Source organism: Sardina pilchardus, chromosome 24, assembly GCF_963854185.1.
Source record: "Sardina pilchardus chromosome 24, fSarPil1.1, whole genome shotgun sequence".
Classification (NCBI taxonomy): domain Eukaryota; kingdom Metazoa; phylum Chordata; class Actinopteri; order Clupeiformes; family Clupeidae; genus Sardina; species Sardina pilchardus.
The window spans coordinates 18,504,310-18,529,309 of NC_085017.1; the positions used below are offsets into that span (position 1 = coordinate 18,504,310).

Consider the following 25,000-nt stretch of genomic DNA (forward strand, 5'->3'; position numbering starts at 1 on the left):
ACACACACACACACACACACACACACACACACACACACACACACACACACACACACACACACACACACACACGAGAGAAATGACTGATTAGAGCGGAAACCTGAGGAGGAGTGAAGGTTAGAGTGGGGCTTTGTGTTTAAAAAAAATAAAAAGAATAGAAAAAAAAAAGAAAAGGGGGGGAAAAACCTTGTAGGTCAGCGTCTTTAAGGTGGGTTCATATTTTGTGCTGGCCTGTGGTTTTCCCTGACAAAGGGCATTGGCTTGACCAGGTCTTCCATGAGAGCAATGGGCTAGAGGGGGCAGGGAGGTGTGTGTGGGGGGGGGGGGGGGGAGAAGAGGGGGGAAGAGAGGAGGGAGGATCTGAAAGCCAGTGTGATGATGTCAGCTTGAAAGCACACAGCACTGGAAACTGTGATATTGTCATGCTATCTCCCACACAGTTCTCCCCAGCTCGCCTTGCGAACATTTCAGGCAGTAAACATTTGGGATGTGACTTTGTTTGAGTTTGTTATACAGTTTTCATGTGAAGCTGTGTGTGTGTGTGTGTGTGTGTGTGTGTGTGTGTGTGTGTGTGTGTGTGTGTGTGTGTGTGTGTGCAGCACCGGGAGTGGTGCAGCTCTTCAATCAAAGACATATACACACATACACACACACACACACACACATACACACACACACACACACACATATACACACACACACACACACACACACACACTACAAGTCACCAATCAGCCTCTCAATCAGTGTGTCTGCTGACCACCAGATTGCTGCAGCTTAAACACTATCAACCCTCCCCACACGCAGGTCAATGTATGCGGCTGCCGTCTCTGACCGCACCACGGCGGCACGCGCCGACAGACACGGAACGCCGAGGGGACAGGTGTGACCTCAGCCATATTGTTTTGCCGCTGCTCGGTGACAGTCAGCCTCGGCACCTGAGGTGAACAACAAAAGCCAACTGTATCTCGAAAAACCTGCTGACGCAGCATCCCGAAGGCAGACAGCATCCCGCGTGCTGATCAGGGCTCTGCTCGCTCCCCGTCGCCTCGCCGCGTTTCATCTCCGGATGATTCGGGAGTGGAAAGGGAGAGAGAGAGAAAAAAGAAAGAAGCACGTTCAAGGAGAACAGCGCAACGGCAACAGCCAGGCCCCGCTGTTTGGGAGAGGAATCGAATCCCTCCGCCCCCCACCCCCCCCGCTACCTTGTTTCCGGGATCATTTCCATCCTTCTTGCGCTTGTTCGGAATACAAAGAGCGGGTGATCACACGCTGGCGAAACGAGTGATAATGCGAAAGAAAGACTGTTAAAGAGTTGGAGAAAGAGAGAGAGAGAGAGCCAGAGAGAGTTAGCGGGGAAGGGAGGCACGACAAGGCTAGGCAGAACGCATGAGGCCGTGAATCAGAGAGGGGGGGGGGGGGCAGGGGGGGGGCGGGAATACGCAGAATAAGCTTTCATCACGACAGCTTATCCCTGCAGTCATCATTCACACTGCTCTGGGTGTCATACTGAAGGACACACTGCAGACGCCGGAGCACAAAGTGACGGAAGAGAGAGAAGTAGTAGCGAAAGAGGGGAAGAAGAAAAAGAGGGTGCATGAGGGGTGGTTTAGAGAGAGAGAGAGGTGGAGGAGAAAGGGAGAGAGAGAGGGAGAGAGGGTGAGGGTATGATGGAGAGAGAGAGGGGAGAGGAGAGAGGGAGGGAGGGAGAGGGTATGATGGAGAGAGAGAGAGGGGGGAGGAGAGAGGGAGGGAGGGAGAGAAGGATGATGGAGAGAAGTGAGGGTCATGGAGCACAAGAAGGTGGAGAAGATGGAGGGATTCAAAGAGAGATGAAGACAAGAGGGCAGAGGATGAGAAACGGTGGAGAGAGAAGATGAGAATAGAAGAGAAGGAGAAAGAGAGAGGGAGGGTGAAAAAAAAGAGTGAAATGAAGACAGATGAAGATGAAGGGAGTTTGGGGAGGGGGGGAGGAGAAGAGAGGGAGGCAAAAGAGGGCAAAATAACAGGGAGGGAGATAGAGAGAACAAGGGAAGGAATAATCAACAGTGACAACAGATTTGTTTTTAGCGCCCACCCCTCAATTCGCACACATGAGCGTGCATGCACAGACAGACACACATACACCACACACACACCACACACACACCACACACACACACACGCACACACACACACACACACACACACACACACACACACACACACACACACACACACACACACACACACACACACACACACACACACACACACACACACACACCTGCCAGAGGCCTCTAGAGACAAACAGCCCTATTTGTCTGGCAAGATGCATGTTCAGCCTTGGCGTAGGAACCATTAGATGGAAGCGCGTGATAAATGTACTGAACTCGTTAGGTCTGAGGTTCTCAGTACTCTGCTCATGAGAGAATGGCATACTCTTTCTCTTTCTCTCTCTCTCGCTGTGTGTGTGTGTGTGTGTGTGTGTGTGTGTGTGTGTGTGAGAGTGTGTGTGTGTGTGTGTGTGTGTGTGTGTGTGTGTGTGTGTGTGTGTGTGTGTGTCTGTGTGTGTGTGTCTGTGTGTGCGTGTGTCTGGACCGACACAGAGGACACACCAGAAAGAGAGCGAGTGTGAAAGAGAAAGATGGCTGTTCTTTAATTGTCTGTCTTCTGTTGACGCACAGTACCCTAACAACATAATTGAGTACTCATAGAGCCCAAAATGGCCACTGTGCGTCTATTGTGTGCTACCACTTCGGCTCAGAAAATAATTCTTTCCATCTTGTGAAAACAATCATAAAACTCAGTATGCATGGCAGCATGTAAGGACATAAGGAAGAGATTTACGCTGTGTTAACATGATAAACATGATAGCTAGGCTATATAACAACACACAATAGCACGAATGCCTAAGGTAAACTAAAGGAAAGTAGGATACAAGAACAACAGATTACAGGCATTATGGGAGTAAGGGATGCATCATCCTTGGATTGGTACGAGGCAGATCAATAGAATGAATAGAATAGAATGTGCAGTGTTGTTCCATACAACACAGTTGCCTGATTCAGCTTTCATGTTTTAAGGGCTCGAACATAGGGGTTATCCATCTCGGGTCTTTGAAAAGCTCAATAATACTGGAACTGAAAATGTATGGAGAGGAATATTACCGATACGTTTATGACATGGGCCATTTTGAGGCCTGAAAAGTGCACTAAAATAGTGTGAGTGTTTTTGAGTGGCCATGCATTAGAGGTGTTGTACAACATAATGTATCTGTGAGAGTGTGTGTGTGTGTGTGTGTGTGTGTGTGTGTGTGTGTGTGTGTGTGTGTGTGTGTGTGTGTGTGTGTGTGTTTTTTTTTTGCTTATTAGACCTATAACAGGGGCGCTACAAGGACAGTGAGATAAACGAAAAACAGCACAAACAGGTGTTTGCTCAGCTTCTGTACAATTTGCACGCTCCTAAACAAACCCCTATGTTTCTGTGGAAACTGGAGACGGAGAAAATGGTTTCTCTGACTAGGTTTTGTCTCGTGTTTACTGTTCCTCTGCTGAGCAGCGTCTCCCGCGCCGCTGTATTATTCATCCGCTACAGTCTCTGGTCCACAAGGGATTGTCTGCGTGCAAAATCCCCCAATTCTCTCTCGCCTTCCCCCCACCGCTCCACAGAAAGCAGACGATTACATTCTTCTCCCAGCTGACAATGACGTACGTACACGCTCATTTCCCCCCCCCCCCCCCATAACATCTTCAAAGTTCAACAAAGTTCCATGTTATTTGCTCCCACAACCGTCTTTGTCCGTCAAGGATAATGAGAGGGTAACATTAAAGCCATCTCAGAAAGTGGAAGTCACAAAAGATCTGACGAGAGAACAAAAAGAAAAAAGCTGAAGACTTAGAAACTAAAAGGAAGAGGCGATGGAGAGAAACAAAGGTGATGTTGCAACAGAGGGACCGAGATGAACAATCGGACGGCCGTCTGAGTGCCCATTGTCGGAAGAGGATGGGGTAAAAATAGCCATGGCAGTGCGTCAAGAGAGAAAATGGTGGTGGGAGAGACGTGCAAGGAGCACAACATCCCTGAAGATGTGTGAAGTCCTGATGGCCTTAATCCATCCCCAGATCCTACTACTGCTAGGGTAATCGATCGCCATCGGGCTACTGGCACTGGAATAATGGACGAAGAATCGTTCCTTTTACACCTTTCCCCCCCCTTGTCTTTGATCCTGCCTCTCAAACTCAATCATTGTCCCTGGTTTAGCACTCTCCAGCCCTGATTTCCTTTCAACTTCGTCTTTTCCTTTCCACTTCATCCCTGCCGTTGTTTTCTTCTCCCATTGTCTTCTTCGACATCTTCTGTCACTTCTTCTTCTTCTTCTTTGTCCTCTCCTCTGCCTCCTGCCACTCATCCCTTCTACTTTTGATTTGAACGGACCCATCGACAGTCTCAGCTTCTTAACCTTCAGAGCCTCACGTAGGGGGGCTATTACCTGATGACTGCTAAGGCTGCTACTGCTGCTGGTGCTGCTTCAAAATCAATAGGGAGCCACTTGAATAAGGGAGGTGAAGTCATCTCTTTAAAAGCATGTCAGAGGTCTTTCGAAGCAGAGCAAGAGCCTTTAGAAAAGAGAAGGAAAAAAAAGAGAGGACAATCTAGACATCTTAGATCGTGAAATTTGACCCCTTTGATTGATTGCTTCAATCAACAATCTTCTCAACAGCTGTGTGATTGCTCTCTTGCTCGGTCTTGGAAAAATAAAGTAGTTGGTAGACCATAATGAAAGCAACCTATTGTTAATCAGAAGGACAATCCTGCTTGGGAACAGTAATCATATGTTTAATTTAGGTGTGTGTGTGTGTGTGTGTGTGTGTGTGTGTGTGTTAGGGTGAGATGTGTATGAGGTTCGTGAAGAAACTGAACAAGCGTCCAAGTGTAGCTCCAGTCAGAGCCATTTAAAGTCCACCAGAAGCCACATGCACCCACGGTCAGGCCATAAGGGTGGAGGGGGAACCGTTGGGGTGGCGGATCGATATGTTAAATCTTGACGGCCATTCATGCGGCTGGCCAAGTGACATTTCCTGTGGCTTGACCACAGTGATCATTGATTGCCTTTGTCAGGGTTGCCGCCCGAGAAAAAAAAAAAAAGAAAGCCAAGTCTGCAAGATCGATTTGGTGTCACCTCTGTGGCAGGATGGCGCAAGTACTTCCGGCCAACATGCAAAATCCACAGACAGAAACTGACACACTGCCATATATGTGGGCCATGACCAGGTTTGTGATATACAATCTGACTGTACATTTGGCATCTAAATGAAATCTTAAAAGAGATCTAAACGGTTATCAACATGTAATCACTTTACATTTAATTGTTAATTTCATCCATCTCTCCTAGCCTAGAAATTAATTTGTCAAGTAGATTAATTAAATATAAGGCTACTACTTCCAAATCATGACACATAAAACTACGAGACAATAAAATGAAAAATGGACATTTTAAATTTGGTAGTGGTCACACTCACACAAAGGCTCTTTTATATTTAATGTGATATGCCTGACCAGCAATGTTAAATAGACTTGGCTCTGACAGAATAAGGTGACCTGTCAGTACCTTGTGTTGCCTTGCCAACAAAATCACCCTCACAACTGTTCCATGCTACATCAAAAGACTTCTCCTATACTCATCCCATTATACTGTCTTACAGTCTTGCACCTGTCTTACTGAATACCACTTCTGAGGACGTGCCTCTGTCTGTAATTCTCTCTTTCCTCGAACAGACCCTTTAATGGACTTCTCTGTTAATGCATAGGATCCATATGAATTTATTCATCGATTTATTATTCAGCAAAAACTCTTATCTTAAGTGACGGCGTGCATGAAATTCATGCATAACCTTGAGCCGTTTAACCCTGGATTATGCCACGAAACAGGCATAGACTGTTGATCCGGTGACTGTGCTATAAATGCCAGATTTTCCCAAAAGGAGACAGACATATCAGTGTTGTTTTTTCATGCAGATTGATGTTTGGCTTAGAAGTATCACATGGCTACTTTAAAGTGCGCTGCCTCAATACTATTAGCAAAGGGCGGAGGAGTGTGCGAGCCCAAATGAGCTTGCGGTGCTGCTGCTGCTGCTGCTACCGCTGAGAAATAGTGCATCAGGACTGTGACACTGGCAGCAGCATTACTCCTCCCAGAACAACAGTGTCTGAGTAGAATTACAAAGCACAGGGGCATCACTGGAGGAGGAGGAGGAGGAAGAGAAGGAGGAGGAGAACACAACCTTTACTCTTCATTACCATCCGTCCCTGGTGGCGCCTGACTCTGGAGCGGATCTGCCTCTGTTCCGAGCAAGCGCCAGAACCGGCCCCGGTCCGTCCCAGAGTCGGCTGTTGACTGGGTGAGCCGGAACCAGGGGGGGGGAAGTGGATTAGAGCGCTGTTGCTACGGGCCTGCCAAATGGCTGCCACCGCTAATACTGATGATGCCTGATGTTAACACTTCTGACGGCAACGTGGTATATTGCTGTTGATGCAAAACAGCACTTAGCTAAAATGGCAAATAAATCATCGGTCTTTGGCAAGAACACCGAGGATCTTTTTCTTTAGGGTGGGGGGGAGGATGTCCCCTGCTCCACTGAATGTAAAGGAAGCAAACCAATGAGTTGTTACATGCAGGCAGCCAAGGAAAGCAGGGAGAGTGGGGTTAGGATCCATCACACTCACCAGTTGTGTCCCCGAGAGATGGATGGATGAGACGTCCAATCAGAAGCTCTGCCCTCTACAGGTCTCAAGGTCCATCAGGCGAAGAGAAAGAGGCATTTGGTTGGTGAGGGAAGATGGGGGGGGGGCTTAAACCCCCTCAGGTTGATACTTTGCCATTTCCTATCAAGAAAAAAAAAAGAGAAGAGAGATTATTATTTTCATCTTTCATACCCCAACTGTGCTCTTGCAAGTACAGTACATGGAGCTTCTTCCTGTGCCCAAAACAAATGTACCGACTTCCCCTGACTGCAGCTGCGGGCAGATGTATGTGTGGGAGGAGGATGTCTTGTTTGAAAGAGTGAACGACTGAGAGCACTTGAGCGGCTAAATATTTGTGTGCGTGTGTTTGCACTTGGAGCAGAGTTTCACCATCCCAACAAGCAACACAACCGCAGGGAAGATTCCTGGCAACACTACAGATGTTGTTATTGAAACACTAACATAGAAACAGAATGCAAATTAGCGTTTGTGATTAGTGCACTGACCCCACAGCACTGATCTGGAAACCTCCAGGAACTATTGAGTAGACGTAACCTATGGGGATGCTCGCTATTCTGGCAAGGTCTATTATGCTGTCTGGGCTGAACAGTGAACAATGAAAAAAAAAGGATAAAAGCATTTGTAATTGTACTTCATGTACTGCAAATGAATCTGAGACTGAATCATCTCCCTTTCCCCAGTCAGCAGCCTGGATGAGTGCCCTCTTCTCTGATGCGAGGCTTGTGACTGTTCAAGGGAGGCAGGCCTCTAATGCAATACCCACAGACATATCGGTACAATGAGAGTAATGGGTGCTTGGGCAAAAACCTTAAGTGTGTACAAAATCCAGGCGTAAAGAAAGACCAAAGCCGAGAGTAACAATTCTGTGTTCCACTCAGTCCCAGGTTCTGAAAGCAGAGGCTGAGCTCCAGGCATTTTCACACTTTCCCAAACACGACAAAAAATCCCCATGAGTCCAGAACTGGTTATGACAGTTAAATATAGGGGCAAGTCTCTGCAAAAACCTTTTCCTAAGGCTTGCACTTCTTGAGCACCATTTCCAAATCAGCTTTGTGACCAAGTGTGCAAAAGTAATGCCCTGGAGGGTGGAAAAGAGTCTCACATTTTCAAAAGCTTATTCCTTTTTCATCTGCCTTATTAACATGGACTGTAATTATTGTTGAAATTGAATCAATTATTGCAGCAACAAAAAGCACAGTGGTGCTTATGGGAATGGCCAAGCATAGCACAGCATACGCAAGTCAGAGTGTCCAAGAGGACCTGCACCCTTGAGTCCTCTTCCCTTTCTCTTCCCCAACTCTTTCATTGTCTGCTGTACACTATTCTGTCAAAGATGAACGCGTTGATACGGCATAGAATAAACATAAAAAAAACATAGCGAAGCTAGATAACATGACAATCCACAGTATCAGAGAGAAGACAAAAAAAAACAAAAACAACCTTTTTTTTTTGCTAGCAACCACACAAAACCGTCGAGACAACAGCTTTTCCCTGTGATGGCTGTCTGACCTTGACTCTGCTGATTGCTCCTAATTCCATCATGTTTTCATCCTCTATTATTTCTCATGGTGCTGATGGTGAATCTGGGCATCCTGTAATGCGCTCTCCGTTGCGGGTGCAAAACAATGTTATCAGGCCATCACCTCATCACATTTGGCCTGCTCCCTGGAGCTGCATGTCTGCTTTTGTCAGTTTAATCGCATTGTGTGATGCGCATTGCTCATGCTGCCGTAATCCTTGTAATTATTACTTTTTTGTTTACTTTAGCACTTTATCTTCTTCCGCTGTCAGCCTAGCCTCTGGATCCCTGCCCGCGTTCTGATTATGTCACTGGCATCATTCATCCGGCAAACGGTCCAGTTTTTGCGTCGTCAGACACCGTCCATTTGTCTCCCTCAGATGCGGAGCAGCATCTTCTCGATTACTTAAAAAGGCACTCCATAGAGCATTGTCCGATAGCCATCGACCACGCTAGTGATTAACGAACTTGTGGGACGGTCAGGACTCTTGTCCAATGGTTTGAAGGACCAGTGAGTTATGGATAGAGTCTAATGAACAGAGCGGCCAATTCTCCATCCATCTGACCAGTGGATCAATAGAGGAGGTGTTTGGTTAACGGTTTGTCAAACTGGACAATGGGCAGAATAGATTAATCAACCACTTTGCATATTTTATGAACAAGCCTTCCTCGTGCGCTTCTTAGATTGTTACTGTTAGTTCTGACAGTACTTCATATGCCTTTACTCCTGTGTAACAACAGAATCATACCTAGCGGCACGGTGCCTTATGGATTCAGCACAAAGAGGACAGAAATCAATGGGAATCCTGTTCTGCCCACTCACTGGAGCTAGACAAGCCATTTCCCTGGGAACAAATGCATTGCGTGACAGAGTCATGTTTTTTTTTTGCACATCTCATTTCTACCTTGTCCGCAGCTAAACTCGTCTACAGCAGGGGGCCAGCGGCAGTGCATGAGCGCCTGTGGGAGCCTGTGAGATAGCTGCTGCTAGCCATGCAAATCGGTTCCACTCAGCAACCAGGCATCCACATGTCACAGAGATGTCAGTGTGTGTTTGTGCGTGCATTGTGTGTGTGAGGGTGTGGCTGAGTGTGTGTGTGTGTGTGTGTGTGTGAGAGAGAGAGGGGGTGTGGATGTGTGAGTGTGTGCACATGCGTGTGGGTTTCCGTGTGTGTGTATGTGTGAGACCATGCATGTCTCAGTCTGTCACACAGCGTTAGCGTAATGTGCCCCTTGCATACATGGGACAACGTGTGTGTTTTGTTCAATTGTCTGGGAGCGTTTGTGCTGTCAGTGTTTTGACTGTGCGCTGCCAACAGTGTCCATAATGATATGCTTTTGTGCGTGGACTGTGGAGACTCTAATAATATAGACACTAAGCATGACAAATCAATGAACTGTTGAGTAAATAAAATGACAAACATTTTCAAAACGCAGCCAACACCCACCCAACACCCGATGTGATAAACATCTAACAAAGGACAAGAATCCAGTGCAAAAGTCAAACCAAGGAGCCAGAAGAACATTTGAGCAACAGCTAAATTGAATCAGTAACCAGAAAAAATAAAGAATCAGGCTGGTAGTGCCTATAGCTTATTAGGTTAGGGCATGGCTAGGTCAGTGGAAGGCCGGGGCTGAATTACAGAGTGACTGATGGCCGCTGCAGACGAGAAAAGAGCGAGTGATGGATGTGCTTTGGTGGAGGAGAGACATGCAGAGAGCAGGTAGCTAGCTGCTCAGGATGAGAGGAGCAGGGGAAACTGACAGACCAAAAGGACACAAACGGAATCCGTGCCAGCAGTATGACCTGATTGTTACAAAAAAACTGTGGACAAGCTTTCGGGAACTTATATTCGTTCATTTATTCATGTATTTATCACATACTGTATATTTACAGTGTAGCCACTGTAAGATGCTAGGTGAGGAATGACTAAGTGGCCCATTCTGTTCCTCATAGGTATGTGAGTCACGTTCAAGGAGATACTGAACGACCTTTAGCTCAGACACTTATGCGGTTATAATGACATATGGATCAACTGGCACAAGGCTGCTATTAAACTGCGTCTGCCGCCTTCCCCCTGGTGAGTCTGGTCGATGCGACCGCTGATTACAGAGGTGACAAGTGCTCGTGCTCTGATTACGAAGACTCATCACCTCACTCCACCTCCGGAGCGAAGCACCTTCTTCCACCTCCTATAGCTGCGTCGTCGTCTGGCTGGGTGGGTGGCTCTGGGCTCCGGCGCGCGGGGCGAACTGTCCGTGATTAAATGGTGATTCATTCACTTCTAGCTTTCCAAAGGCGAAAGGAACAGCCAGGGGTTGGACGCTAGGTCTGGGCTGCTCTACATCACGGTTCGACTTTCAGCCGTGCAGTGTGGCTGGCTGCTGCGCTGTACTCTACTGCGATTTTGCTGCATAGGCTAAAATATCAATGCTTCCTTTATGAGGAGTGGTGTATTCAATTTGGGTTTGAGAGTGACGATGAAAGTGTGTAGGGTTTGGTGTGTGTGTGTGTGTGTGTGTGCGCGCGCGCGCGCGCGTGTGTGTGTGTGTGTGTGTGAGGGAAGGAAGGGTGTTGTTGTTGCGATCTCACTGTCAGTTCTATGCCCTTGGTAACAGGTGGGTTGGCTGCAGAGCTTTAGCGGGGTGTTAGAGGAATCAGCCATCACTGCTCTCCAGCTGGAACCATCGATCCATTCTCTACTGTCCACAGGGGGAAGGGCACATTAGTGTGTGTGCGAGTGTGTGTGTGTGTGTGTGTGTGGGTGTGGGTGTGTATGTCTCTGTGTGCGTCTGTTTGCCTGCGCGCAGTATTGCACTCCCATGCACACAAACACAGTCACACATGCACACATACACAGACACACACACACACATGCGCGCGCGCACACACACACACACACACACACACACACACACACACACATATATATAGAATCAATAACTTTCATCTTCTGCTTTCTCCTGTTCACTTATCCCAACTTAGAAGACACAAACACGCGCGCACGCACACAGACACACACACACACACACACAAAAACACACACACTGGGCACAAGCCACCACAACGTTTGTGCAGCCTGGGATCGGCAGCACCTCTTCATCGCTTTACCCATCAATTCACCCACCCCCTTCCTCCTTCCTCCTTCCTCCTTCCTCCATCCTCTTCCTCCTCCTCCTCCTCCTCCTCCTCCTCCTCCAGCTGAGACTGAGGCCCTGGCGTTACGGCATTACAGCAGCTCTCTCCGAGGGGGTCAGTGCTCTGGTGCTATGGATGGAGAGGGCAGCAGGGGCTCTCGCCACCTGAGGCTCCGATCGTATTACTGTTGGGACTCAGCCTGCGGAGGGTTGGGGGGGTGAGCGTGACCCTTGACAACCTTGACCGATGCTGTCACTGTCACGAACCCAACAACCCCTGGAGGGAAGGAACGTGATGGAGAGAAGAGGAAAGAGGGGAAAAAGGGGAGGCGAAAACACGAGGGAGGACCAACAGCCCGACGGGGCATGCCGGCAGGTGGTAGTGGTCATAAAAACACAAGCCGAGGTGTAAATCAGCTGGTTTCAAACAGGCCTGCCCCCTCTCTTGTACCTCTGTGTCCTTGCCCTCTGCTTACACTTTGACCGTTCCAACACTCCCGCATTCCATCACCAGCGTGTGTGTGTGTATGTGTGTGTGTGTGTGTGTGTGGGTGTGTGTGTGAGAGTGAGAGAGAGAGTGTGTGTATTTTTTTAAAAGTACATTCAGATGTTTAAAATGGGATTGCAATGGAATGCTGCCCACCAGTGTGCAAACCACCAACCAACCAGCCAGAAAATGCAGACTGACAAAGCATCAGAATACCCAGGGATGATTTTTGAAAATAAAATTGAAAAAAAAACGACACACAAGTCTCTGAGGGCTTTTGCTTTCAAACCTTCACCACAATGATGATGTGCTCCCCCAGTCGCGAGCATTTATGGATGCAGAGACATGCATACCGCATCCCAGGCACCCCAGCATGATCTAATGCCCGAGGTGGTTCTGCTTCAGACCTCCAACACATGCCACGCGGACGGCACAGTTTGTCACGTAAGACTCTCGCCTTTTTTCCGCCCGACACGTGTGGCAAAATTAGCCTAAAGCATTTATCTTTTTGCTTTCTTTTTTCGCTCTCTCTTTCTTTTTTTTTTACTCGCTGTATTACTTTCCTTTATCCTGGGAGATGAGATGGGAGGTGAATGCTAAGCGCAGAGAGGCTTCGCACTGCGGCGTTTTTTCGTACCAAAAAAGCGAGGCATGGACGAGAGGGATAAACGCACAAGCCAGCGGATTACTAAAGAGACACAACTCCACGGAGCTGCACAGCAGCTCAAATACAACAAGTAAAAAGGGGGGGAGGGAAACAAAGCACACACACACACACACACACAATGGCCCCCAAGCAGGAAGGAAACAGGTTCACTTCAATTAACAGATTAAGCTGATAAAAAGAGCCATTTGACATCTTCACTGTTCTGGAGGCTCATAAAAGTTACAAACTACTTCGGTCCACGCCCAGCCTATCCATTGCTTCCTTGCCTCCTGATGAAGGTCCATCTTTCTTCATGTCCGCTGGTCGCAACTTTAATCTGCTTTGTGAAAAAGATGACTCATAATCCTCGGTCCGTTGCCTCAGCAGCAACACTAAATCGTGTTTGTTTGTTTGCTTGTTGGTGTTATGAGACGTGGAGATTACAACGACTGTCAGAAATAAGAGCAAGGAAGCTAAGAAGGCTTGCAAATGTGCACCACGTCATGCAAAAGCACATCATGCTATAATCTCAAGATGGTGTCCCACCAGATAACTAGAGGCTGAAGAGGGAGGAAGTTGGGGGGCTCATAAATGTGTGTGTGTGTGTGTGTGTGTGTGTGTGTGTGAGAGTGTGTGTGTGTACACGCTTACTTATTGCCAGGATATAATATGGTTTCAGTTATTACTCTGTGTGAAAAAAAGAAATGCACACAAATGTATCACAAAACAATTTGCATATATACCTGCTATAAGAGCTATTTGCATTTATACTTGATATAAGAGCCACTGCTATTGCGTATAGTCATGTGGCTGTTGCGCAGGCCAGAGCAAAATATTCAAGAGATGGAAATTCACAAAAAAAGGACAAATAATATGTGTGAATTTAGAGGAATGGAGCAGCAGGGACTGGGTGAGAGACAATGACAGAGAGAGGGACTTGTCAGGACTAATGGATATGAACCCATCCAGCAAACTCGAGACCACACACACACACACACACACACACACACACACACACACACACACACACACACACACACACACACACACACACACACACACACACACACACACACACACACACACACACACACACACACACACACACTCTCTCTCTCCCTCCCTCCTTCACATGTGCACACCATGCTCTTATACTCTCCATCTCTCTACTCTTTTTTTCACCCAGGCTCAATCTGTCCATTTTGTGCTTCCACTCCCTCCCTCCCTCCCTCCCTCCCTCCCTCTCTCCTCTTCTCTTCTCTTTCATATTCATCATCCCTCACTCTCTCTCTCCAGCTCCACACCCCCCCTCTCACTTTTCTTCTCCTCACTCTCTCCTGCCCTTCATCTCGTAAACCATTATCTCCCTCCATCTTGTGTGTTTCCTCATAATTCCAACAAGATATTTTGTTCTCTTTATACCACTGTATTCTTGTCTACCATGGCTTCCTGTGTGAGAAGGTCTCTCTAATTTGCTGCAAATGCTCATATTCTTGCTGGCATTTGAACAAATTAGGCACACAAGGTCCAAATATTCAGCTCATTACAGACAAACAACATGATTATTTGTTTACCTCCAAAGCCATCAATGTGACTGGACGCTATTCTTTCTGTTGCTTGTAATAAGCTTGGTGTGGTTCATCGAAATCAATAGTAATTGACAAACAGCTTGAAATTTTAATTGTAGACAAACAGCCAAGTCAAACCTCCTTAAGGCCAATACTTTCACTTCCTGTGTGGAGTGTCTTGACAGCTGCTTGGTGCTGCAGGGCTACCTCTGTGTGTGTGTGTGTGTGTGTGTGTGTGTGTGTGTGTGTGTGTGTGTGTGTGTGTGTGTGTGTGTGTGTGTGTGTGTGTGTGTGGTGTAAGAAGCTACATACCAACTAAAGACTGACACAAAAGCACAGAGGTCTCTAGTCCACTAATTAAGTCAACTGTAAACATACACGTTCATACATTTCTTGCCACGCTCCCACTCCCTTTCTCTCTCTCTCTCTCTGTCTCGGTCTTGCAGTCAGTGAACAGTTTTACCATGGAGAAAAGCTGCTGACCTCCACCCTAATCACATTTAGTCGCAGTGGCATGATAATGATGAGGTTGTGACTAGCAGGAGCTGGTCCCCTCGGTCTTGTTACACTGGCGGCAACTGAAATAGACTCACTCGGAAGCAGCCTAGCGCTGCGGAGGGAAGTGATCTCTTCAAATTACCCCCCAATTCTCATTGTAAGCGCACGACCGCAATCTGTGCGCGCATTATGTGTAAATATGGGAGAGAGAGAGAGAACAGACATGGAGAGGGGGGTGGGTGGATTGGAAACCCATAGAACAGGGGGTAAGAACAGAACGCGGAACAATAGAACAGCCACAATGGAATGAACATAGAACATGAACAATTGAATTTGAGAACTGTAATAAAAAATAAATGTTGAGTGTTCAGTCAAACATGTGGCTACAAATGAGGTGAGGCAGGTTTGAGAGGAGAGCAGAGTGAGAGAGAGAACAAAAACAGAGAGCGGGAGATAAAGAGGAGAGAGAGAGAGAGAGAGAGAGAGAGAGAGAGAGAGAGAGAGAGCAGGCAGGCAGAACTAATTGAAGATGTGCTGCTACGGTGGCTACAGGCTACTTGCCGTTGCCGACGGCGACCAGCTCACGGCCGTCTGCGCTCTTCTTAATGGCAGGAGATGGAATGTGCTAATTGAATAAGACGGATAACTGAAGTGTGTCCATGCTGAGGATGTGTGTGCCAGTGTCTCTGTGTGTGTTTGTGTGTGTATATTTGTGTGTGTGTGTTTGCGTGCGTATGTGAGAGGGAGAGTGCTTGTGTGGTTGAAGAGTTGATGACTGAATACAGCTGATTACAAATGTGTTTACATACAAGTGTTTGTGGGAGATGCACAGGAAGTATTTGTGAGGCTATGTCATTGGTGACTCAGTGGGCTGATTGCATATGTGTGTATGTGTGCGTTTGTGTGCATTTGCATGTTTGTGTGTGTGTGTGTGTGTGTGTGTGTGTGTGTGTGTTTGTGTGTGTGTGTGTGTGTGAGTGTGTGTGAGAGTGTGTGTGTGTGTGTGTGTGTACTTTCCTGTGCAAGTTCATAACACATCCGTGCACGTACAGTATGTGCATCTCATGCCCAACAAATGCATACAAATGCACCGTCCATCCTCTTTGGCTTTCTCTATATTTCTCTGCATTTTCCAGGAAACATTCGTGAAACTCTCCCTGGACTCTTACATACTCCGTTGTACAGTCTACTCGTGTGCAAGGTTTCATACAGTACCCCCTGGTAGGCAAGCCTGGAAAAAAGTTGATGAAACTCTCCACACGAGGTAAAACCTCTTCAATCACACACAATCAATCAGCCTCTCTTTGCCTGTGACTTTAGGCTGCCGTGTCGACATGTGTGAGAGAGAGAGAACGCAATCTGCATGCAAGATGGCCTCCCAATACAAACAAGCAGTGCCATCGGGAACATTTCTGAATGGTTACCAGTAAATGTTTGTAGTAGTGATTAAGACTAATCTGAGCGAACGTTCGCACGCACTTTCTCCGTTTACAAAAACAAGCTGTGCGCCATAATTTGTGTCGTCCTAACAACATTCAACTGATGCTTGGGCTAATCCAACCTGTCGTCAAATGAATGCATACATAAATTCTCACCGAACACTGAGACGCATAAGCTACTTTCAAGCAGTGGATGAGTGAAGGTAATGATGGCGAGACAGAAAGAATGCAAGAACAAGGGGAAGAAATGGGGGGAGAGTGAAGGAGTGAGAGAGTGGGAGAGAGAGAGAGAGAGAGAGCGGGAGAGTGGGTGAGAAATCTTCCACAGGTGATTCCAAGATGTCTGAGGCCACAAGACAGCATCTGGAGATACTAAATCTGTCTCAAATCCCTCAGCTCCACACTCACACTTAAACACACACACACACACACACACACACACATATACGCACACACACACACACACACACACACACACACACACACACTCACACATATACATGCATAGACAGACACACATGTACACACACACAGGGACAGACACATTCAGCCCTCTGTCTCTAAGGACCTCTCTCCTAGCTGTCTCATCTGTTCCTGTCACAGTTCCATAACAATTATCACCGACCCTTATGTTTCTCCACACGCCCTAATGGGTTCCACAGAACACAGGGCTGCCTGTAATTGGCTCCTTTGGCATTCTGTGGTGCTTTTAATTGGCTGTGGTGGGTAGGTGCCTGTCGTGTTCGGAGAAGGCCACCCTAGCAACCCAAAGCTGTTGGTGTTCCTGGCCACAGACAGCGTTGAGATGTCGCAACATGTCTGAATCTTAACACATTTGTCTGGGTAAAAAAAAGGCTTGTGACAATGGGAAGCATACACACACACACACACACACACACACACACACACATGCACCCACACACACACACACACACACACACACATGCACCCACACACACACACACAGACACAGACACACACACACACGCTCATGCTCATTAAGCAACAGCGGACAGACTTGGAAATGCCATATCTGCAGTATTTCCAGACCACCCATCAGTCATCTGTTGTTGTGATGTCTCCGCGTCTAAACAAGGTCAACTGCAAAAGTGCTGTCTGTTTCTCATTCACTACCCCTTCCTGCTCTTCTTCTTCTGTCTTTCATCCTGACATTCGTCCCCCAAGTCCCTTCCTCTAAAGCCAACGGTGCGCAAGGCAACGTTTTGAGCAACGGTGCTCTACCATGGTTCAGCCACATTCCCATTGATATTGGGCAACAATTTATTTTCTGAAGAACTTTCATCATCTCTGCAGACAAATTGCCAGAATCACCCAAACAAATTGAATGGAACTGGTTATGTGGCTACCCAGCAACATTACCCCAAGTATCACGGCCTTGGTTTCTTCTTTGTCTCTCGCTTTCTACAGAAACGACATGTCTGCAAGTATCAGAAATGACAAGTCTGCATTTTGTGTGCGTGTGCGTGCGTCTGAGTGTGTGTGTGTGTGTGTGTGCGCGTTTGTGTTTGTTTGTGCATGTGTATGCGTGTTTGTGTGTGTGTGTGTGTGTGTGTGTGTGTATGCATGTGTGTGCATATGTGAGAGTGCCGGTGTGTATGCATGTGTCTGTGTGTGTGTGTGTGTGTGTGTGTGTGTGTGTGTGTGTGTGTGTGTGTGTGTGTGTGTGTGTGTGTGTGTGTGTGCATGTGTGTGAGAGAGAGAGAGAGAAGCAGAAGAGAGCTGCTGTGTGGCCTTCCCACTGCTTCCTGAGGCCTCTCGTGCTATCTGCCCGCAAGGGTGCCCCCGTGTGCTGATGTCTGGCTGCCTTATCACACGGCCCTCTCGCTCCTCAGCACAGGATATCCTTCAAAAACACTCCCGGACTGGACCCTGGCTGGACCCACCGGTGCCCATCACCCGCTTCCTGTTTGCCCAGCTCCTGTCCGCACAACCGGTTTACCCACAATGCACCACTCACCTGGAAAAACACTGGTCACTGTTGATAAATATGGCCTGTAGATACACTCTCACTCTGTCTCATTCTCCATCATCCTCTCTGTCAGAAGGGATGTCTGTTTGCTTTAAGTCATCATCTTAAGAGCCACTGTAAAACAATGGAGGATCATCTGAGGATTCTATAGCTGCTGACACTGATAAGATTGTGAACTTTTTTTTTTATGACAGGCCTGATATCAAAATGTTTTGGATACTTGACATGTTTTTGTGACACAGATGTGTTGCGGCAGACACACGCACATGAGGGGTAGAGAAGGAATTCTGTGGGCGCCGCCAAACAACCCTCGGTGGCTAATCAGTGTGTCTTAAGCAGAGCCGCAGCTGAGATCTCCTCATCTTTTAGAGTGTTGATTTTTCCACCACTTGTCCCCTACTGCCATAAACAAAACGATCCTTTTTTTCCCTTTCCTGTCTCAACACATCCTGCTCTTACTCCCTCTTCATCTCCTCCTCTCTCTCTCTCTCTCTCTCTCTCGCTTCCTCTCTCCCTCCTCCTCTCTCTTTAAATCCCCCCCCTCTCTCTTTCTCTCTATCCCTGATGCATTTTGACTTACGTCTGACTCATAAGCTCCGTTTCAAAACTTTTTTTTGGCCAAACCTCTTACATCCTCTCTCTCTCTCTCTCTCTCTCTCCCTGTCCTTTAGTCTATCTTTCTCCCTCACTCTACCTCCCATCTTCATCCCACCCCCTCCCTCTTTTTGACTCTGTCAGATTTCTCTTCATTAACAGACATAAACACGCATCTCCAACCTCTCAGATCTCTCGCCTCTATTCCTCCGGCAGACATGCCACTTTGTACCCAACGACGCCGGCGTGATTTTGAGATCTGTTTTTAACATTGGATAAATAAACAAAAACAACAGCATACTTCTAGTTGTAACCATGCTCTCTCTCTCTCTCCCTCTCTCTCCCTCTCTCTTCCTTTTTTATTTCCATCCCTCTCTCAGGGATCAAATCCACATTTCATCTGATGGGGGTCTGTTGGGCCCTCGGCCCACACATGCTTGACTGGTCTCCTATTGGGCGCGCATACAACCTGAACAACCTCACTGACACAAGGAATGCCTGAGATTTGCCTAAATCTCCCGTGGGTCAAAGGTCAACTTTGAGTCAACTCGAAACTTGACACGGGGGGCCAAAGGGTAACGGTGGTGTTTACAAAATCTGCATCTGTAGCTCCCTCCCTACCACTTCTCTCTCTGTCTCTCTCTGTCTTTCTCTCTCTGTCTCCCCCTCCCTCCCTCTCTCCCTCCTTGTGTTTCTATGTGAAAGGGGGAAAGAGAAAGAGAGAGATATGCAGAGGTGGAAAGAGAGACAAAAGTAGAGTGGGATTAAGAGTTTTATGTAAGATATGTCTGTGCCAGGTGTGCTCCCTTGGCCCTCATTCAAGCTAGCTTACAACACAACCCAATCCTGCCTTCCTCCCCCATGCTTGGACACCAGTGCAGTTGCATGTTGCAGCTATATGTTCAAACAAGTGAGGCAGAGACATGGCATTCCAGCACAGGTAAGCTGACTTACACATGGGTCAGCTGCAAAGAGACACTCCTGACGGGCAACATTCCTTACTCTTCTATGGAATGTGTGTGTGTGTGTGTGTGTGTGTGTGTGTGTGTGTGTGTGTGTGTGTGTGTGTGTGTGTGTGTGTGTTCTATATATGCTCAAGACAGTTCTTCCTCCCCCTCTGTCTTACACAATTCAAAGGAATGTCCAGAACACTGAGGCTTTATTTTGCACATTGGTTTCGACAGTAGAGAATAGGTAGCTCACGTACACACACACACACACACACACACACACAGACACACACACACATACATACCCACCCACCCCCACCCACACATACATCCACACACAGAGGCATCGACTGAAACTCTCCAGCCAAATTATAACCTGCAGGGGTATGCACAGCACAACCACACGGAATTGGGGATGAGAGAGGTGAGGTTTTGTCCTCACAGAAGTGTGAACAAAGCCTCTCCCTCATACAGTTTGACAAGGGGGAACCAAGCGCTGCATGAAAGCAGACCACTGCATGCTCAAAAAGTTGCATTTTCTATCTCTCTCTATCCCTCTCTTTCATGCTCTCTCTCTCTCTCTCTCTCTCTCTCTTTCTTTCTTTCTTTCTCTCTCTTTGTCAAATTCACAAGCACCCATTTCTAACAGCCCACAGGAAAAAAGCATGATCTTTACAAGCCAACATCACAAGGCTCCTTATCTCAAACCAGCCTTGTTAGCTTCAAAGCACATGATAACAATATCCTGTCACACCACCCAGGACCATCAGCGCAGCTGGTCAACAGAGTGTTTTTAACACCAAGGTCTAACTCTGGGCACAACACAAACACACAGACACAAACACACAGAGAGAGAGAGAGAGAGAGAGAGAGAGAGAGAGAGAGAGAGAGAGAGAGAGAGAGAGAGAGAGAGATCAAGGGCGATAGAGGAAGAGAAAAAAATCACACCTCTTGTCCACACATAACAGAACGATATGCGCCCCTTATGGATTGTGATGAGGCTCAAAAACGGAAACAAAATCCACTGTACTTAATGCGACATAGGTGAGAGACATCTTTCTCTTACGAAAAGATTAGAGGAAACCCTACACTGCGTTTGAAACACGACGAGAATTATTTGGCTTTCACACCTTTCATTGATCCTTCTCCAAAGCCCCTTGAAATTCCATTTAGAAAAATCCCACCAGAAATCCTATAACAATCCCATTAGAAATCCCATATAAATCCAATTTCAGATATCAGTTTCCATTGAGAGGAATGCTGTGGTGGCGTCATTTTCTTTTGGACCAACGGAAAATCTAATAATCAAAGCCCACAATTTATTATCCTCGAAAAGACCATCTCGAACCTGAGCTGGCACAAAACTGTCTGGGGTAGTCTTTACCTAGAAAGAGGAAGCCGGTCTATCAGTTCACTGATAACATTTCTTTACAGAATACACTGAGAGCTGTGTGAAGGGTCATTGAAAAATACCATATTCAGAGTGTCTTTCAGTAACTGAATACGCCTTTCCTTTCACTGACAGCAAACGTCTCTCTTTTAATGGACAGAATCTGATTCCGCTCAGAAAACTTCACAAAACAAACGACATATGCACTTGAGGGCTTTCCTAGCAAAAGAAAACATAACCTTGAATCTCTCAATTCAGTTCCCTCAGTAAAAAGAGGGTTACAAAAAGACTGACAAAATGCCCTTCCTCTCATCTGACAGGGAGATGCTATTTTTTTTTTTTTTTTTTTAAAGCATCCTTAATGTGTCTCCCTAACAAAGCACTCTAAAAGCCCGAGTCAGATTCACTGAGAGACAGCTCTTCAGTGCCTACACAACTGCATTCTGATGTGTGCTTCTCTGTGTGAAGATAAGACACCGCCGCGCGATGAGGGTGAGGTGGGTGAGGTGGGTGAGGTGGGCGCTCACACCCCGCCAAAGGACGCCACGCCACGAGATAACACCCAGGCCTGGCGCGATACGCCATCCACCATTTCCCCACTCTCACTCATTCATGGAGGAAGAGCTAAGTCTGCCACTCGAAGAGGAGTGTCTGGACACAGTTCAGGTGAGGGAAAGAGTGACGAGTCTTACTACTAAGAGGGAAAGGCAGCCTTAAGGCCGATTAGACGGGCCGTAAGCCCAGGTGAATGAGTGCTCCGGCAGGGTTATTAGTCGGGCCTTTAAGCCCAGGTAAGAGAGACTTTGCTGGGACAGATCTTTCCGGTCCTTAAACGGGAGTCAATGGGAGTAAGTAGGTAAGTAAGCTAATTATTAAGCCTTAAATCCAGGCAGAGGAACGCTTGGTGATTGGACTACAGTTGGATATTACATGTCGCACAGGTGTTCAGGTGAAGACAGGGTTTCAGAGTTAATTAGTCTCGTCTTTTGCACAGGTAAGGCGAGGAGTTCAGGTGATTACTTGTGGCTGTAAGCTGTGAGGTAGATGCACTTCTCCTGGCAAAGTTCAGCACTCAAATGAATCTGCTTCAGATAAACGGGACACCGTGTGCTCATATCCTTGATGTGCTTCAAAGAGCGGCTGGCGGCAGAGACACTAATGGGGACTTTTTAAAGATTAAATAAATTAAATTTCTTAAACAAATTAATTTGGCGCAAGCTTCGCCTGAGCAGATGGCTAAAAAAGGATTTGCGTACGGAGCTGGGGACTCCCTGCTGTTCCAAGGAGCCCAGTTAGCTGAGAGGACAGCCTGTGAATGGCAGAGGAACCGTATAGTGTTGCATTGGAAGGAAGAATCTTCCCCGCAGCATAATCCCGGATGATGGGATTATGTGTACATCAAATGACCGTGCAACCCCAACACCAGACCATCAAACCCCCTCCCTCAAATCTATAAATGTACTAGAATATCATAAACTACATTTAAACAAGCAGTTAAAGCTATGTTTTAAAAAGAGTAGCTAGTGCAAGGTACAGTAACACCACAGTGTCCTAGTGTAGTGGTAGCCCCGCCTTTCTATTCCATTTCATATACTTTTTATGATGATTTAGTATGAACCAAGAAGTATACTGATCAGGTTACCATTGGATGTACGTTTCTTTCACTAAATCTAAGACCATGTTCTAGCTATCATGTACTAACATGTCCTCCACTGTGGACTCAATGATCAGTGAAAACACGACTCATGATTCACATGCTAAGAACACATCACAGGCATGACTGCTGTCAAGTCTAACTTAAAGAGAATAGTCAGAAATGTGTTAAGCAGTCTCCTCCCTCTTTAGTGTGTGGTGGTGGGTCCCTGGAGAAACAAATATAGAAATGTCTTGCATGATGAACTGCACTAATGAAATTACTTCCTTTCATGAAATGAGTTGTAGAGACACGGCCAGATGAATAATGGTCAGTCAGCCTTCATATTCTTTTATGTCAGCCACCTATGAAAAAGAATGAATCTACACATTGACTATCATTCGTTGAAGATTAGCACATAGACTCATAGAAATGTGTAAACACCCCCAACACACACACACACACACACACACACACACACACACATACATATAGTGTAATTAAATGAGGAATGGGTTGTGCGTGTCTCTTTTATGACATATTCTCCTTTGTCCCTGTCCCACTTCCCTGGGGATGGCCAGAGGGGGCTGTCGACAAGATTACTGTTGGGAGGGGGAAAACACCAGAGCCCGGATCTCTCAGAAGTCATTACTCGCCCGCTTCTTGTCACCACTCATTCGAGTGGCACGCAAATATTTCTACAACGTGCAAGGGAGTTAGAAGGTCGGAGAAAAGAAAGTAGGACAGAGGACAGATGTACAAAAGCCAATTAGCAGAATGGAGAACATACAGGGAAAAGGGGGAAGAGACAGAAAAGTGAGAAAGGCCATCATGCAAGCAGACAATATGCAGCAGAAATAGCACATTGTTAAACACAGATAAATGAATGAACGAATGAATGAATGAATGAACGAATGAACGAATGAATGAGCGAATGAATGAACAAATGAACGAATGAACGAATGAACGAATGAACGAAAGAATGAATGAATGAATGAATGAGAGAAAGAAGAGAGAATAAACAATAATAGAATACACCAAGAAAGATGACAAGCAGTGCAATGCAGTGCCATGCGATGTAGGCAGCAGAATGTGATTATTTGTGCTGCTGCCATTCCGAGCGGGCAAAGCAAATCCATCCAACCCTGCAGGCCCTGCAGACGTCTCACTCAGCCTCTGAATCCCCCTCTCTAGGCACCAGCGAATCCCCAGGATTTTCACCCACTGCAAGACTGTCAACTTGTTGTTGTTCCCTGTCTGTTACGCGTTCGACAAACAACAAGCACCTCAGCCAGATTATGCAGGAAATTAGTAATTCAGTTGACAGGGCTTGTGTCTGCAGACGAGCTTCGCCAATTGATAAGCCTCTCATACTGTCCTTCCCATCTCGTCTCCGCACTAACGCACTTCAAATGCTTGAAGTACTGCACCGGCTGGAACTCCTCCTGACCTTTCTTCATTACTGTACCATCAGAAAAAATCTCACGTTCGGTGAGACGCACCAACGATAGCTAAAACTAATTTGCGAAACAGGTACTCTGTGAGGCTGCAGATAAGGGAAAGTCTGCATGAGACGTTTCATTTCTGAAGAGGCCTCATCCAATTCGGGAAAATAGCGATTCTGATCAGATGGATGACAAACAGCTAAGTATGCGCACAGCCCCAAACACATATGGCGACGACGAGTGCGGTGAAGTGTGACTAATCACATCTCTTCTCTAGTTAGGTCCATTATGTTATTACTTTCCGACCATTTTTCCTCACTCATTTCATGAGCTGTGCAGCAGCCTATTACAAGCGATATATGATATTAAAAAATAGCTTGTAGCTTGTTGTTTATTAACTAGGCACTGAGAGTGAATGTTTTTTTCTGGAAAGCAGCTACGAAAGTGATAAATTGCTCGAGCACGGGATGTAATAGCCGTACAAAAGAGAGAGCAGAGGAGGAGAGAACCGGGGGAGTCTCATCTCTCCCCCAACTGACATGATTAATTTGAATATAAAAACATGATGTAAAAGTGTGATTAAAAGTCAATTACGGAGCGGGAGGCTAAGAGTCAATTAGTGGGGACGGCAGAGTGAGGAGAGAAGAATAGGCCGCGGAAATTGAGGGAGAGATCGGATGGAGGAGGGGAGAGAGATGGGATGAGGCAGTGGGAAGCCATAGGGAGGGTTAGAAAATGGGGAAAGAGGATCACAAAGAAATGGGACAAACATGCACACACACATACATATACACACACACGCCTGCACACCACTCACACAAAGAAAGTGAGATAGAAAGAGAAGTAAAAAAAAAAAAAGAGACTTAAATCTCATCAGGAAAATGCGGATGCTATTTCTGTCTGATTCTCAGTGGGCTGGTAATTTTTTTACGAGCAAATACCACTGCTTCACTTACAGC

At 46.6% G+C, this 25,000-nt stretch overlaps 1 protein-coding gene across 1 annotated transcript in view; it reads right to left on the reverse strand.

Annotated features, from left to right (window-relative positions):
- The window catches only part of LOC134072787 (semaphorin-6C-like), an 84,368-nt gene that overhangs the window by 36,938 nt on the left and 22,430 nt on the right, over window positions 1-25,000 (reverse strand). Inside the window, exon 3 of the mRNA XM_062529631.1 lies at window positions 6,706-6,864. The gene's annotated coding sequence lies outside the window, so the exon portion shown is untranslated. The remainder of the gene's footprint in view (window positions 1-6,705; window positions 6,865-25,000) is intronic.